The sequence below is a fragment of the Micropterus dolomieu genome, linkage group LG22 (assembly GCF_021292245.1).
Source record: "Micropterus dolomieu isolate WLL.071019.BEF.003 ecotype Adirondacks linkage group LG22, ASM2129224v1, whole genome shotgun sequence".
Lineage (NCBI taxonomy): Eukaryota > Metazoa > Chordata > Actinopteri > Centrarchiformes > Centrarchidae > Micropterus > Micropterus dolomieu.
Genome location: NC_060171.1, coordinates 26,659,676 through 26,675,086, shown reverse-complemented (window position 1 = coordinate 26,675,086; position 15,411 = coordinate 26,659,676). Strand labels below are relative to the sequence as shown.

At 40.0% G+C, this 15,411-nt stretch overlaps 1 protein-coding gene across 2 annotated transcripts in view; it reads left to right on the top strand.

Moving 5' to 3' along the window:
* cdh13 (cadherin 13, H-cadherin (heart)) overlaps nucleotides 1-15,411 on the top strand; it is a 370,680-nt gene that overhangs the window by 287,465 nt on the left and 67,804 nt on the right. The window lies entirely within an intron of this gene.

Below are 15,411 nucleotides of genomic sequence, written 5' to 3'. Positions count from 1 at the left end.
TGTCATCTGCTGTAACTCCCGGCTTTGTACTGTCAGTAAAGTGAGTTTCACTATGTTCCATATCGTTTGCTAATGGGACTCTTTGAGCAGCACTTAAAGTTTTCTTTCATATAAGGGCAGTAGTCTTATGTCAGCAAGCTTTGAGATGATAATAGTAAGGTGACCTGGCAGGCAACAAAGTGTCAATGATCCACAATTGTAGCCTGCCAGGTCATCGTTTTCTCCTGTCTTGACATTTTAATGTCAGTTCTCACTTCTCTTGTGTGTTTCTGAGCCCTCATCACTCCATCTTTTTGTCCCTCTCAACTGATTCACATCCCTCCCATTCCCTTTCTCCTTTGCCTGGCTGCTTTGTCTGTCTGTGTTCTGTAAACAGATGAAAGATATTTCCCAGACAATCTGCAATTTACTGGCACAGGTCTAACCATTCACCCCAGTCAACAGAAAAGTCACAGACTGGGGCAGCTCATTAACTTCACCTATGTTACGGAAAAAGGCCTCCCTCTAATATTACCATCATCATAACAGGAATGCTATTAGTTTCACTATATGCTACAATAAAAATTATTCCTCTTGCTGCCAGAGGAAGCCCCACAGCGTGTGCTGCACTTCCTTTTACAAGATGGAAAACTCATCATTGCATTTATTGGCTTTCAGGCCTAATTTATACTCAATTTAGATAGCTCTTTTTTTCTGCACCCTTGGAGTTATATATCACGTAAAAATAGTGTTAAGTAAACACATGGGGATAATAATGACCCACAGAAATAAAACTCACCAGATCGTGACTTTATCGCTGAAATAATTGATGCTGCTTTATGTGCTGTAAAACGTAGTCACTGTGTCAGTATCAAATGCTACATAACGTGGAGTTGTTCCACTGAATGTTGTGTAGGAGTCAGGACCTGTGCCCATAAAGCTTTGAGTGGTGGTCTGAGATCACCAGTCAGGTCATGTGACCATATAAATTTCAAAATGTCTGACAGCACAAACTGGTCTCTGAATACAAATGTTTCTCAGTAGTACCAGCACTCTACTGGAATACCTATGTAGGGCAGTTGTTGTTTGTTCTGGGGTTTTTTGTCAAGAAGACCAAGAAATGTGCTCTCTTAAACACTACTTTAGGCCTCAAGTTTTCTTTAAATCTCTATCCAATAGTTTCATGTGGTTCCAAGGTCTATTTGTATTTTGGTGGTTTGTGTCCTTGCCTTCATTATTTAACCTTGACAGTTGTGTTAACATTGGTCAATGGTCACAAATTAATTTAAAATCTAAAACAAGCTTTGTACATCAAAAGCAATAAGTAATGTAGAAAAAAACAATGAAAGCATAGATCATTGCCCACCAATAGTTAGGTTAGGAAGCACACTTTTGTACAATAAGCTGCAGCAGTTCCAATTGTCAAGTGAGCAAACAACCTGGAACATATTTTGGCGGGTGACAATCGCAGTCAAGTGTTGGCAATAATGATCCACTCGGTTACAATTCACCATCAAAAAGAAGAAGAAACAGTCAAATGTTGCGATCGTCCTTCCGGTGAACGCACAACGGCTGTAGTGTTTGATTTGAGACCCTGTTGAAATGAATGCACTACGCAAGTAAGTCCATAGCATAGGAGTCTACAGCCATGCTAGCTCTGAGGCTGTACATTGGTACAGAAGTGTTTTGAGCTAAATACTAACATCAGCATCCTAACATGCTCACGATGGCAACGTTAACCTGTTGATAAACAGATATAATGTTATGTTACTGAACCTAAGCGTAATTAGCACTAAACATAAAGTACAGCTGACAACTATCAAACTAGGCAGTGCTCATCAAATATAAATCAAGATACTGTTACTGTGATGCCTATTTTAAAATGTTTTAGAAAACACATTTGATTATACTGTTTAGCTGTAATTTAAGAAAGTTTCTGACCAGGCTGCCATGTCTGTATCCTGCTTGGAAATGGACCAAGCAGCACCCCAACTTGCATTTGTCGCTCAGTGCTACGTTGCTCTGATTGGTTGGAGGTCTATCCAATTGGGTCCATAGGCATTTTTATCTGCGCCAGTTAATAATATCCCTTGGAAATCGAAAATTAATTGAGAGGATGCAAGGCTAGGCACCATGGATATCTGTACCAAACCCGCATTGCCGTCCATGGAGTCATGACACAAGCATTGCAAAGAATCTTGTAGGCCTAAGGAATCTTAGATTAGTAGTACCTCGTATCTAAATTTATGTAATTGGTAGAGACATAGAGACAGGGTTGTAAAAGTCAAAAGCCAAACTGTCTCTCTTATGTGTAAACACTGATTTCATGCAGACCATGCAGGAGTGAAGGGAGCCTCAGCCAAAAAGGTTTTCACTAAACCAAGTATAAAGTAAAAAACAGTCATTCTGCATTCAGTCTTAGACGGTGCCCTATCCAATTGTCCTTCTGCAGAGATTGGTCTTCAGTAACCCATTTACCACATCCAGTTCTCCTGTTAAGCACTCCAACAGTAAGACCTCCCTCTGACACAAGACTCAAGTTTCAATGGTACAGAAATAATTTCTGTCTGTTTATGGGTTTTTTTCTTTCACACACACAAACACACAATTTTGATATTTACATTTTGATTTTCAAGCTATATCGATCACTTAAAAGCCTTCTCCAAAGATTTTGATGATGTTTCATCTATCTATAGCCACGGAGGGCTCTGTGTTTTTGACATTTTCTTTGCATCTGTGACTGATCTTCCGAGTCGTATATCTGCATCTTTCTAACTTTATACTTCCTGCTCTGCTCCTATCATCTCCTTCATACATTTCTGAATTTATTTCATGGCCTCTATGTTTGTTGTCATTTCATCCTCTGACATTTTGCCAGCAACAGTGACTTTGAAGTGTCATAACTGTGACCTGCAGACGGGTTGAGGACACTGTCAAAGACAGACAGCTAGAGAGGTGGAAATAGGGAGAGAGAGAGTTCACAGAGTGAAATGGCAAAAAAAGAGGAGATCTGTTTACGCTCCTCTCTCCTACCCTGTCTGTCTCTGCATAACTGCACAAGAGTATTTGTTTCTGTGCATAGGTGTGTGTGTGTGTCTCAGGGTGTGTGTGTCTGTTTGTCTCAGTGTGTCTGCCCCCTGGGGTGTGTAGGTCAAATGCATTTGACATGGAACACAATCGCTGTGACTCGCTGGTCAGAGTCAGTATTGCACACAGTGCCCAGCACACACACATGCATGATTGTATGTGTATATTTGTGAGGACTACTACTTAATTCTTTAACATTTAACTCATGGACCAGTATGTTAATATTGGGAATAATAATGGACATAAACAGGCCTTCCCATGCCTACATTACATTTTACTTAGCAGTCTGGTGTGTGCACTTTTTGACATCAAACAGCATGTGGAGAAACAAGGGTACACAAACTAGCCAGCTGTTAAATTTGTTTAAGCAACTCAATTTATGAAACATTTGCATTATTTTGAGCAGCTAAGACCTGTTTGCACAGGACAATTGTTACTTGGGGTCCTTTGTGATTCATAATAATTGCCGCGGTCAATCGCATTCTTAAACCTGTGCAAATCTGCCATGCGTGACATTTCTGGACAGCAGCTCAACCTACAAGCAGACTCAGGCCCCATTCAGATGGGATTAATATTATTTATAAAAATATTTTATATGCTGCTACAACTAAATTCATCATTGCAGGTGGCATTTTGGCCAAGTTACGTGAGGTTGTTCATCAGAAAAATGTCTTCATGCAAAAAGTAGTTAAAGTTGCAGTGAAACAGAAGTTAGAGCGTCTTTATAAATATGGCAGCAGTATGATTTGGACCACATGGCCTTTACTCTTTCACCTGCATAGTTAGATAAGGAGGAGGAAAACCAGGGGGAAATTAATAAACCATGTTGTTTTGACATGTACATAAATCTAAATGCAAACACAGACCTTCTAGTATGATTTTGCACCGCCGCTGCGACAACCCACTAGCTAACTGTCAAGAGTATTTTTATATGATGGGCATGGTTAGCTAGTTGACCCAAATCATATGTGATTGGACGAATGTATGTTCGCCCACACGTTCAAGATGTTTTGTCAAAAATATTTTACAGGAAGACAAAAGAGACGCAGCTTTATTTTGAACAGACAAAATCTCAGCAAGAAAGCAAATGTCAAAAACAAAATGCCAAACATTTTGAGCAACATACAATCACTCCTTGATATTTTAAACCCTACTGACAAAGACGAAAAGGTAGATCACTTTATTTAGTTAACCGGAAAAGATGAACTTAGTATGCTTTTGTAAGTCTGTAACAGACTGAAATGATAGATATTTAAACACTCCACTAAATGGAGCGGTGCCACCATTAATATCATTAGCTACACCTGTGCTTTTCCTGCTATGAAAAGTAAAATAGTTTGCCATGAAAAAGGCATATTGTTAAGGAGTCAGCATCATAATAGCAGGCATATAACGGGCAATAAAGAACAGGGAAGATAACGCCAATGGCTAGAATGCTAAGAACAAAAGCTCAGACGATGTGAAAGTGATCTTTTGTTTGTACAGAAACAGCTGATGCAAGACAGGTGTGCCGGCAGGTGGCGATCTCAGCAGCAATCAGGTGACCTGCAATTGCAGGAATCTCACTGAGGACAAAAAGGAGAAAGAGGTGAAGCGGGGGTCCTTATGACACCTCCGTACATAATCACTGCAGTTTCAGTCTTATGTTATGACAGAATCAAGATCAAGATATAAGACAACTTACTACCTCCATGAACATTAATCGAAAATGTTAATTGGAGGTCTAATCACTCAAATTACAACAATTATTGATTCTATTTAAAGTTGGAGACTGCATGAAGTTGCTTCAAAAGCCGTAGTGAGTGTAGTAACAGGCTGTGCTGTGAAGCTTCTCATTAGGCTGTTTTTTTAGCCCACAGCCAAGCAGAACCAAGCAGGGTTAAAAGGGGCTATCTCATTATCCAGGTTATTAGATACCTTTCCTTTACCTTTTTTTTCCCTCCTTAATGTTGTTGAGAAGCAGGTTATTAGCCTGCGAGGGTGTAACATTTCAGCAAATAAATAAGTGAAATCTTTAACACTTTGACCACAAACAAAGTGAAGAAGCCCAAACTCTGATGAGTACCAAACGGTCTTGCAGTCGCCAATGATCTCATCGCCTGTCTTCTTTCCTTTCATAATGCTGATGATTTTTTTTTGGAGGAGGAGATAAATGTTTCACACACCTCCCTCTCACATGAGTCAAGTGACGCAACTATTAATAATTTTTAATAATAAAAAAAAAAGCATTAATCAAAACAGTGCTTGGAGCTAAAAGGCATGTTTTTAATTTACCTATTTGGCACAGTGGTGAAAAGAATAATTAAAAACAACAACAAAGCAATTTTTCTTTTCTCGTGCATCACTAAATGCAACACTTTCACTGACCTTAAATAGTCCATGCTCTCATTCTCACTCGTAATCGGACATGTTACATAAATACAGCAAATATGAGTCATTTTAATCCCGTTCAGTATTTAGGCCAAACTATTAGGCTCTGGGGGGATTTGTCTCACGTTTCTGCTGAAGAAGTTTTCTAGACCTCTTGACTGGTTTGGAGCTTTAGTCGAGCAGAATGCTTCTATGAGAGTGCTGAAGAAGAAAGCCACGGAGAGAGTTGGACTTGCTTTTGACGAAAGTTCATCTCTGGTTAACCTCCGACTACAGAAGTGTTTTGCTTGATGCGTGGGCACTTGACATTGAGGAAGTATGTAGCACTTCAGGGTAGTTTTGTTCCCTGAAATTTGGAAGAAAGTTCAGTCAGAAAGCTTACTCTGATATTTCTCAAATTCTATCTTAAACCTCGACTCCTCACACTGCTCCAGTGCCAATCCAGCAGGCTATGAAGAGGAGAGCAAATAATCTAAAGTGTCATTAAGAAAGTTTGTCTAATTTAATTAGGTCTCATTTCCAGCGACAGGACTTTCATCAGTTGTTGGATAACTATTTACACAGAAGTAATTGAGGCTTGATGGGAAGAGGATGATGTTTTTAACAGAAAAGTAAAGGACCTTAAGTGCACCTGTGGCCGTAGTTTGAACACTGTCTGTAGCAGTGAATCATGGAGGAGAGCATCTGTGCAGAGTTGATATTAACATTGGAGACACAAGACAATTGTGCTTTTCTTGTCTATGTTTTCTTGATATTTCTTTTTGTCTAGTGTGTGTGTGTGGTTAGTTTTATTTTTTTCAAGTGATCAGAGTATATATTTGCCGCATTTCTCTACTGAAACCAGCTAACAGGTTGAAACAAAGATTTGCACCCACATGGAGGAGCTGTAGATGGATAAAAGAGAGTGCTTTGAACAACAGTTGAAGATAGAAAGTGTGATGGAAAAAAATGGCAATAGCAAACATAAACATTTCCAGCGTGTTTCTGAAAGTATATCTTGCCACATTGCGCTATATGTCCCAGTTTAGCCTATGCTCAGAGGTCTTCAGACTTGGCTCTCCCCCTCGACTACGACTTCTCAATCTCCTCTAAAATACATTCAAGTTATTTTCTTCTCCTTGGTTTTGAAAATAGAGAGAATCTCAAACAGTTGGGTTATCCATTATTCAGCAGCTACCTGTCTACTTTCACTTCTCACTCTGGTCATATACAAGTTGAAAGGGATCGGACTTAAAAGAAGAGGAATGGGTTTCTGGAATGTCAGCCACGAAAACTCGCAGGTAGCTTTGAGGAGCCCAGGTAAGGAAAGAGATGAGAAAAGCACGAGTGAGACAGATCAACGGACAGACAGGCGGACAGACTGTGAGGATGACTGAGTCTGTGTGTGAAAGAGAGAGGTTTCGAATCCTACAAAGGCTGACCTGTGAAGGGTCAGACAGTGTGATCACCTTCAGATCTGCCTGAAATTGTCCCTGTCTGCGCAGGATCACCAACACAGGCAGAAAGAGAGAGCAATAGAGGGGATGCAAGAGACATGAGAGAAAGGTGACAGCAAGACACACCAAGAGCACTGGGGAGGATATAATGTTGGGAAGGAGCCAGCGAGGAGTAATTCACCCAACGACTGTCACAAGTTTTTAATAATACAAGTAGATTGTCATTAATGGATATTTGATTGGCTGAGACTGCTCTGCAAATGTGCAAAGCATGTTGGGTCAGATAAATATTCTGGTTGCTGCGAAGCACACAAAGTACAAGGTAATGGGAATGAAACGGGAAAGCTAAAAGTAAAGTGGAAATCAATAATAGTTTAGCTGAACTTTTGCTAACTAATTCCAAAAGTTAGTCCAAAGTTCAAAGTGGCCATGCACAGAGAACAGCAGAGCACATTTGTTTGGCCAGAGGTTTGCCACAAAGAAGTGACAACTAAATGGATTTTGCCTACAACCACACACACTCTCTCTCTCTCTCCCCCCAGTTCCCTCAACAAATCACATTAAAAACAAACCATGCAAAAGAATCCAAAACAGCAGACGCACAGTGTTGGGGAGTAAAAAGTTGCATGTAATTCCAAAATCTAATCCATTACAGTGTAATTAAATTACAGTTACTGATGAAAATGTTCATGAGAACATTGGGGGTTACTTCTGAATATTTTCTGTAAAAAGTGCGGCTATATGTTGAATAATGTTCATTTTGTTGCTTTACATGTTTTTCATGCACAAATGTCTTATTTCCAGCCACTGCCGTTTAGTAAAGATTGATGCTGTTCTGATGCTTTTGATTGGTTCTCATCTGCCAGTTCAACTGCCTCTTAATAAATTTAGAAAAGTAATCCAAAATAAATGAAATGTAATAAGTTACAGTACTTTGATAAAGTAATTTAAATATTTACACTACATTACATTTTAAATAGGGTAACTTGTAATCGGTAACCTATTACATTTTGAAAGTACAACATTGCAAACGCAGTAACTGGGTCATTTTGTGTGTAGGCTATAGGTCATTAAAGGTCAGGAGTATGCAGCAATCATCTAGTATTAACAGCAGATCAGACATCAACAACAATCTGTGCAACTCTCAATCGCCATTTCTCCTTCATCTGATTACTCCATGTGTGTGAATTGTTGCATTAGATAATCGTTGTAGCTTAGTAATCCATAAATGATTATAAACTTTTTTTTAACTAGTGTTTGAAATTAGTGTTCACTCAGAGTTTGGAAAAAATGTGATAAAAAAACATATATAAATCCAACTCTTGCTTTCTTTCTGTTGTCTCCTGTATTTGGCATAATGTTTCTATAGTATCATGAATCACGCAGCATGACAACCCACATTTGGAGACAAATCCTCTGCTGGTCCGCAGGAAAACAATATGATTCTTCAGAAAAAGATGAATCACAATTATATAACTTTATGGACCATTTTGCAAGACAAACAGCAGTAACCACAGAAGCTGTGAAGGGCAGAAAAAATGGGTTGAAGTTTTGGGACAACAAACTGAGTCACTGATAGAAAGGCTTATGTCCTTTTTAACTAGTTTGTTCAAGTAAAGTGCATTTTAATTGTTTTTTAATATTTTATGTATTTTATTATTTACTTTATCACTGTAGCTATGTGCCTTTTTTCCAAGTACAGATTATGTCTAAGGACAAAATTAAGGCGGTCACATTTAGCCAGGGCTAGTCGTGGCTGGCTCCCTCTCTTGCTATAGTAGCTCACTGTCTCTTTATGCAATGCAACGTGCGTACGCCACTACCCAAGCAAAGGTTGTGAACTATAAAAAAAAAAACTTGATAGGGGAATGTGCGGTCCTCCATGCAAATTCTGAGGAGAAAAGAGGAGAAAAGAGAAACGGCGACTCACATGGCAGAAGGATGAAACGGTTTGCAATGAATAGGCCTACTATTTTGTAAAATAAACAAACACCCCTTTGATTGCTTTACCTGAAGTTCGCAATAAAAAAAACACCATTTATGATAATTTGCAGCACACAAAAAGAACCCGATTTAAGATCATAAACAAAAACAGGGAGATGTCACTGCAAAAGAACGCCTCAAATATGTTTTACAGTTTAATCGGGAATCATATTAATTAATACTTGCATGCAGTGCAATTTATTCTCATAAGTAAGGTGAACAGGAGGACAAATTAGGGTACATTTATATTTTGATGCCGTTTTCAGGGCGTTACTCGAGCAAAATACGAGTGTATATAGCCTATTGTTATCACATGTTCGTTGCCTTATCGAGCCAAACGCTGTGCGCCAGTGTGTAGATGTGATGTGCTGCTTGTAAAAACACATTATGGAAAATATAATACTACTTATTAAGTAAATCATATTTTCATACAGTCATATTCCTTTTAACAGCAGTCTCGTTAAGTGAGTGGGCTGTTTGTATAGCCTAAATAAATGTTTAAACACAAGTGGAATGTATTTGGTCTCCCCCAAACGGGGGAAAATTAGTACCTGGGGCCATCCCGTCTTGCGTGTGTCCCCCTCCAGTCAGCGACGTCACTACTCAAGAGAAATGCCCCGTCTTGCAGATCGGATATAAGAGGGTGGAGCCATTTTTGGCTTTTGCGCTCACGTACAATTTTAGTGCTGATTCTACACACAGTTTTATAAATGAGACCCCAGATATTTTTAAACCAGAGTGCAGTTACTGCAACCTGTAAATAAAGTTTGTTATTAATGGAACCTTTTCATGCTATTTTCAAACTATAATGTACATCTTTATGGCGTAGTATTTTTTATGTGGTAAAACAGATGTCAAAACGTCAGATTAGTAATTACTTACTTTGGGGACATATAATAATGTTTTAGCAGTAATTCAGTGTGTATTTTCTTTATTTAATAAGTAACCACAATGAAATACAGTCCTTTCTCTTGTGCATCTCTCAATTTCTAACTCTTGCCAGGCTTATGTGTAAGTTGGGAGCATGACAACAGACATGTAAACCTGCAAACAGACAAATCTAAGACCCTGTGTCCGAACTATCTTCCAGTGCACTTCAGGAACCCTTGGACTAAACCATCGCTCATTTGTTCAGTTATCATCGTATCAGCGTATTTATTCAACCTCTATTCATTTAGATAATAATCACTTAAAAGAGTAACGGGGTGCCCCAAATACTGGAGAATGTGCTTCAGATGATAAGTCATTGTCTGTAATGCACAGGACAGTTTGAAATTTGATCGCAGTTCCCAAATCCTGTCCTTTGTTATCCAAAACCAGAGTATGTAATATACCCATGTCTGTTACAATCATGTGAGTTGTTTTTTATTGTGTCCTTTATGTGCAGTGCTGTCGTGTTGTCAAACTGGCATTAGCCAACAAAGTCACCCCGTTACTCTGCAGATACTCTGCATATTTCTTCAAACTACCAAACTGCCATCCAATGTGGGACAGGGCCTATGTAGCTACTGTTTGAGGCAACATTGCATCATCTAAAAGTAGAGGACGGGATGTCTCAGACAGTCTTAGGCTGTCTTGCATTGGTTTTTCATTTTAATGTCACTCTGCAGAGTGAAACGGGCTGAGTCACACAGTCTCCTCCATGTTCTTCTCTCTCTTCCCTCTGTCCTCCTGGGATGTGAAGGGGCTGATTACAGGCTAATCAGATGTTTAGATTTGTTTCTCATTTCTAGCAGCTGAGTAATGGCATGCCAAACGCGTGGGACAGAAGGGAAGAGCGAATGAGTGTGTGGGAAAGAGAGAGACAGAGACGGAAGGTGGGGGGAGGGAGAGGCTTTAGTCATACAGTCAGTATGCCAGGAAATAATTAAAACAATCCTAAAAGATGCCAAGAGGAACAGGGAGAGAGCGATGCTGTGCTGCGAAGCAGGAGTAAATTGCTTTTCTTCCTGTTAATTACAGGGTTATGGTTTTCAACTGATGCAAAGAGGTGCTATTTTGCACCTTATTATGATAATAACTTTCTTGTCCTGTGTTGTGTTACTCAAGCTTGCTAATTTATGAAAATGATGTTGCGCTCAATGAGGATGACACCCTGGTGTCACTCTGCGTGTATTTGCAGATACACTTGTACATAGCTGGTGCACCTTCTCTGTGCAGCCGTGTGTCAAATGGAGGGTCCTTGCATACTTCTCTGTTTTCCTGCCAAATATTGACAATACGAACCTTTCATTTTCTTCTTGGATTTCCAGTCCGCCATCCCTCTGCGCTCACTCCACTGCTGCTGTTAAGCCGACACAGTGGGTCTTTGTTCGGCGTACTCAGCGGAGCGCCTGCAGTTGTTGTGTGGAGTTGGCAGAGAGCCTTGTCTAGACTTTACCTGGCTCACAGCACACAAATAGTCAACTGGCGGAAAAGAGCGAAGAGAAGCTTTGAGGCTTTTTGAGGTTGTGTAAAAAGTAAATCAAACATACTGTATGTAAGTCCATATTCAGTCACACTAGTGCCCAGGTCTGATTCAAGCTAGGATTGGGACACTTGAGAAGACAGGCAGAGCAAAGGCACTGTCCTCTCTGGTGCTGCCACCCATGGAGACATGCAAGGAGAAAAGAGCCCGCTGAATCTCTTCTAGTCTTTCACCTTTCTCTCTTTTACTTCACACATATAACAACTAATGCACTAGTTTTTTGCATAACTTATCAATGACTAGGGCTGTTTGATAGTAGTGTTCCTACCTAGCCCTTGGGCAAGACTCTGAAGCCCAAATTGTTCCTGGCTTGCTGCCATCACATTGAGTGTTTGTGTTAAATGGTGAATGAGCGTCAAAAACCTTGTAAAGTACTTTGGATAAAAGTGCTATATGAATGTAGCTATTTATATGTTAACTTAGTTTTATTACTTGCCTACCCACATGTCAAGCTCAGGCAGGAGACGACTGTCTAAGAAGTAATAGATGCACGTTAATGAAATGCTTTTCTTGTGAAGACATGCTGTGCCAATTTCCTATGATTGCCACTTTTCATAATCATGCATACAGTATGCACATACAGCACTGCACATACCTTAATTGAAACGCCTTCACACGCTCCCATTTACGTCTCATTTCACACCTTTTCCTAAGTTCACATACTTGCTCACTGGCACGTACACAAGACAAACCTTGACTAAATCTCTTTGACAAGTGATTGATGCAACATGTGCCAGCGTATGCTTTCCCCTATGTCAGCGCTGTCACATTTATTTCCCATGTATAGACCTGCTGCACTGTGCTGATACAGAGCAGAATTATGAACAGGTGTGATGTGGGTAATTTGTCCACATGGCCTGGAGCAGTAGTTGGCCAAAACTGGGCAGCTCAGCTAAGTTAAAAGTTTAAATCCAGCCCAGAGCGGCTGACCGAGGTCTTTGTAGGCGACTGCAAAGGAGTCCCATATTTTTCAAGCACAATGGCTTCAAAGCCAAATTCTCTCTCTCTCTTTCTCTCTGTTTCTCAGTGTCTCAGAAGAAAGAAAAAAAGAGCAATATGCCTCAAAGTTTTTTTTATTGCTGATCAAAAGGAATGCAGATGTTTTTGCCCCTCTGACTTATATTACAGTAAATGCTCCACTTTAGCTCAGTGACTGCAGTGGGTGTTTCTATTCCTTTATGTCTGTCAGTGGGAGGGCTTGTCAAGGCCCCATGCTGACTGCACAAGTGGTACCAGAGTCCTGGTTCACAGTATTTTTTGAAGACTATGAATTAGATGCGTGCAGTCTGCAGGAGAAATAAACTGGAGAAAAGTATAAAAATAAATCTTAACTAGCATAATCTTATTAATCCTAACAGTCAGCAATTGTCTGGTCACTTAAGTCACCAGTTGGGTTTTGGAGATTTGCTTATAATAAAACACTGGCTGATATACAGAGTATAGAAAAGCACAAGTTCAATTACTCTTAAGTCCTACTGAGAGGAGATTGGGAGGAGTTGGTGATGAAGAAGGGAGAAAATTTGTTTTCATGTCCCTGTCTTATCTTCATTCCCAATCCCTCGCCTTATCTCGCTCTCTCTGCTCTGCCCCCACCCTCTTTCTTTCCTACTCCTCTTACTTTACTAGCCGCCAATTTGGATGAAGCGAACAGTTGTTACGGCCAAACCAGAAGTCGGCACAACCACTGTACTTTTGCTGCATGTCTCTTGATTGATGTTCTTATATCTCTTGCGCACACACACTCAGCAGCTCTCAGATAGAAACATAGTATTAGCATTGGCTCTGTGCCGTCTCCTTTTTCTCAGTGAGTTAGACTCCAATCACTGGAAGATCTTGCTGGCAGGAGAGAGAGGAAATTGATAGAGGGACAGATAAAGACAGTAAGATAAAGTAAGAGCCAACAGAGAGTTGGGATGGAAAGAACAAGAGAGGAAGTCAGAGAAAGGGGGAGAAGAGAAGGCAGTAGTGAGAAAAATGCACCATAGGTTTCCTGTAATATGCTGTCATTGCCATACAAGTGTATGAGTGTACACTTGTCTCAGTTGCAGTGCACTGCAGAAAACTGAAAATGGGGAACACTGACACTTAAAATAGCAAGACTAAGCTCTTGTGTTGTGGTGTGTGTGTGTGTGTGTGTGTCTGTAAAGTGAGAGAAAATAGAGTTTGCATTAAAGTAAGTGTTGCGTAAATTGAATTCAGTTTTATAATGGAGTTTCATAGGAGTACAAAATGGTCAGCTTATCAACTGACCGAACAGAGCAGAGGTATATGACCTTCTCTTCTTTTTATATACACGAACTTACAGCCATTTAAATATTCAAATTGGATGCATATCCCTTTGCCTCAGACAGGTCGAATCATTATGCTTTAAAGCCTCGTACAAACACCTGGGAATCACATGTTGCGCCGCTGTTGTTTGACACTGATCTTTGTCTCATTATGCATCACTATCTCCTCCTTACTGCTGGGCATTTTAATCAGCCAAACAGTGGTCTAGCTTCCAGCCATTCCAGTGCCCCTACCTGCACTCATTATATACGTATGAATATCTCAAAACCCCATGAAAATGAAGTGATGCCTGCAACACCCTGATATAGGTGTGTGGGTAATGGACTCACTAAAAGAAAGGATGTGTATCACATACATTCATTTGATTATTGAAGTCAAAATAAGGATTAAAAGTAAAACAAGCACTGGCATATTCTTTACATATATTTACTGTATGTCATATGTAAATCTCCCCTTTGACCCCCCAAATCATCTCAGAGCTTCCTGGAGGGGAGACCAGACCCTGAGGTTGAGAACCAGTGCTTCACTACTCTCAACCAATTTACCTCTTAAAGTAAAGCATATGCGCGACCTGACCATTCACCCTAGATTGTAATGGCTGTTTTGTGAAACATAATGATGCACATTCGGGGAGGAAGGTGAGGTCATATAATATCCATCACCCCCCTGGAAACCCACACAGGCTTGGCAGAAAAGCAGGCCCAGCTTTAAGGGAGAGATGGATGAATTCAGTGGATGCTTTGGGAGTTTCATGTGGGAGTTTCATGCTTTGGGAGTTTCACTCTAACCTGATCTGTAGCTATGGATGAGTGGGGAGCTGTGAACAATTGGTGCATGCATGTGAGCATGCGTGTGTGTGTGTGTGTGTGTGTGTGTGTGTGTGTGTGTGTGTGTGTGTGTGAATCTCCCACTGTGCAATGTTGACATGGATAAAAAAGACAAAAGGGAAATAATTGAAAGTCAAACACTGAGGTTGTAGGCAGTCTGTAATTACCCACACTTGTATTCTGTGTTTTCTCATTGATGTGTCTACTACACTTGTCACAATGCTGCAAAGAGGCATATATTTCTCCAGAAATAGAGCTCAAAGGAGTGTAGAGTGTGTGTATATGTGTGTGCGTGTGTGCATGTGTGTGTGTGTGTGTGTGATGATCAGCTTGTTGTGGAGTTCTGCCCCAAAGTATCCAAAACTGTTTATCCTTCTTTAAGTTCAGGCAACTCAGACAACAGAATGGGGTCATGATTACAGGGACAATACACCAAATTTTACACATGAAGTCAGTTTACTTACTAATACTAAATCAGTGGAATGCCCTTTAAGCTATGGCAATAATAGTGTTGAATGTAACTGACAGATGTAGACTGCAGTCTCTTGTGTCAAGGCCACACAACCATCCACCTGACCTCCAACCTTTGGCAATTTTATAACATCACACAACGACTGCCATTACTCATTGGTCATAAGTTTGAGTCCATTGGTCATTGTTCACATGGCCATTATAGGATAAGTAGTCAGGATAACAATAAAATTCGATACATTTTAACAAATGACCTATACTGTCATGTTTGTGAGGACAGTCTCAGTGTTCACAAATGCCTGAAACCATCTTTCATTCAGTTTATGTGTTCTATATGTTATGTTAAGAATAAAAGTACTTGATTGAAACTCCCACTTTGTTTTAAGTTTACATTTGCTGTAACATTTCAATCCATTTCATATTGTACTTAATGACCCTGGAAAAGTACAAGTCAATAAAGATAAATAGACAAACCATTTAAGATCATTAGACTGAATGTCTC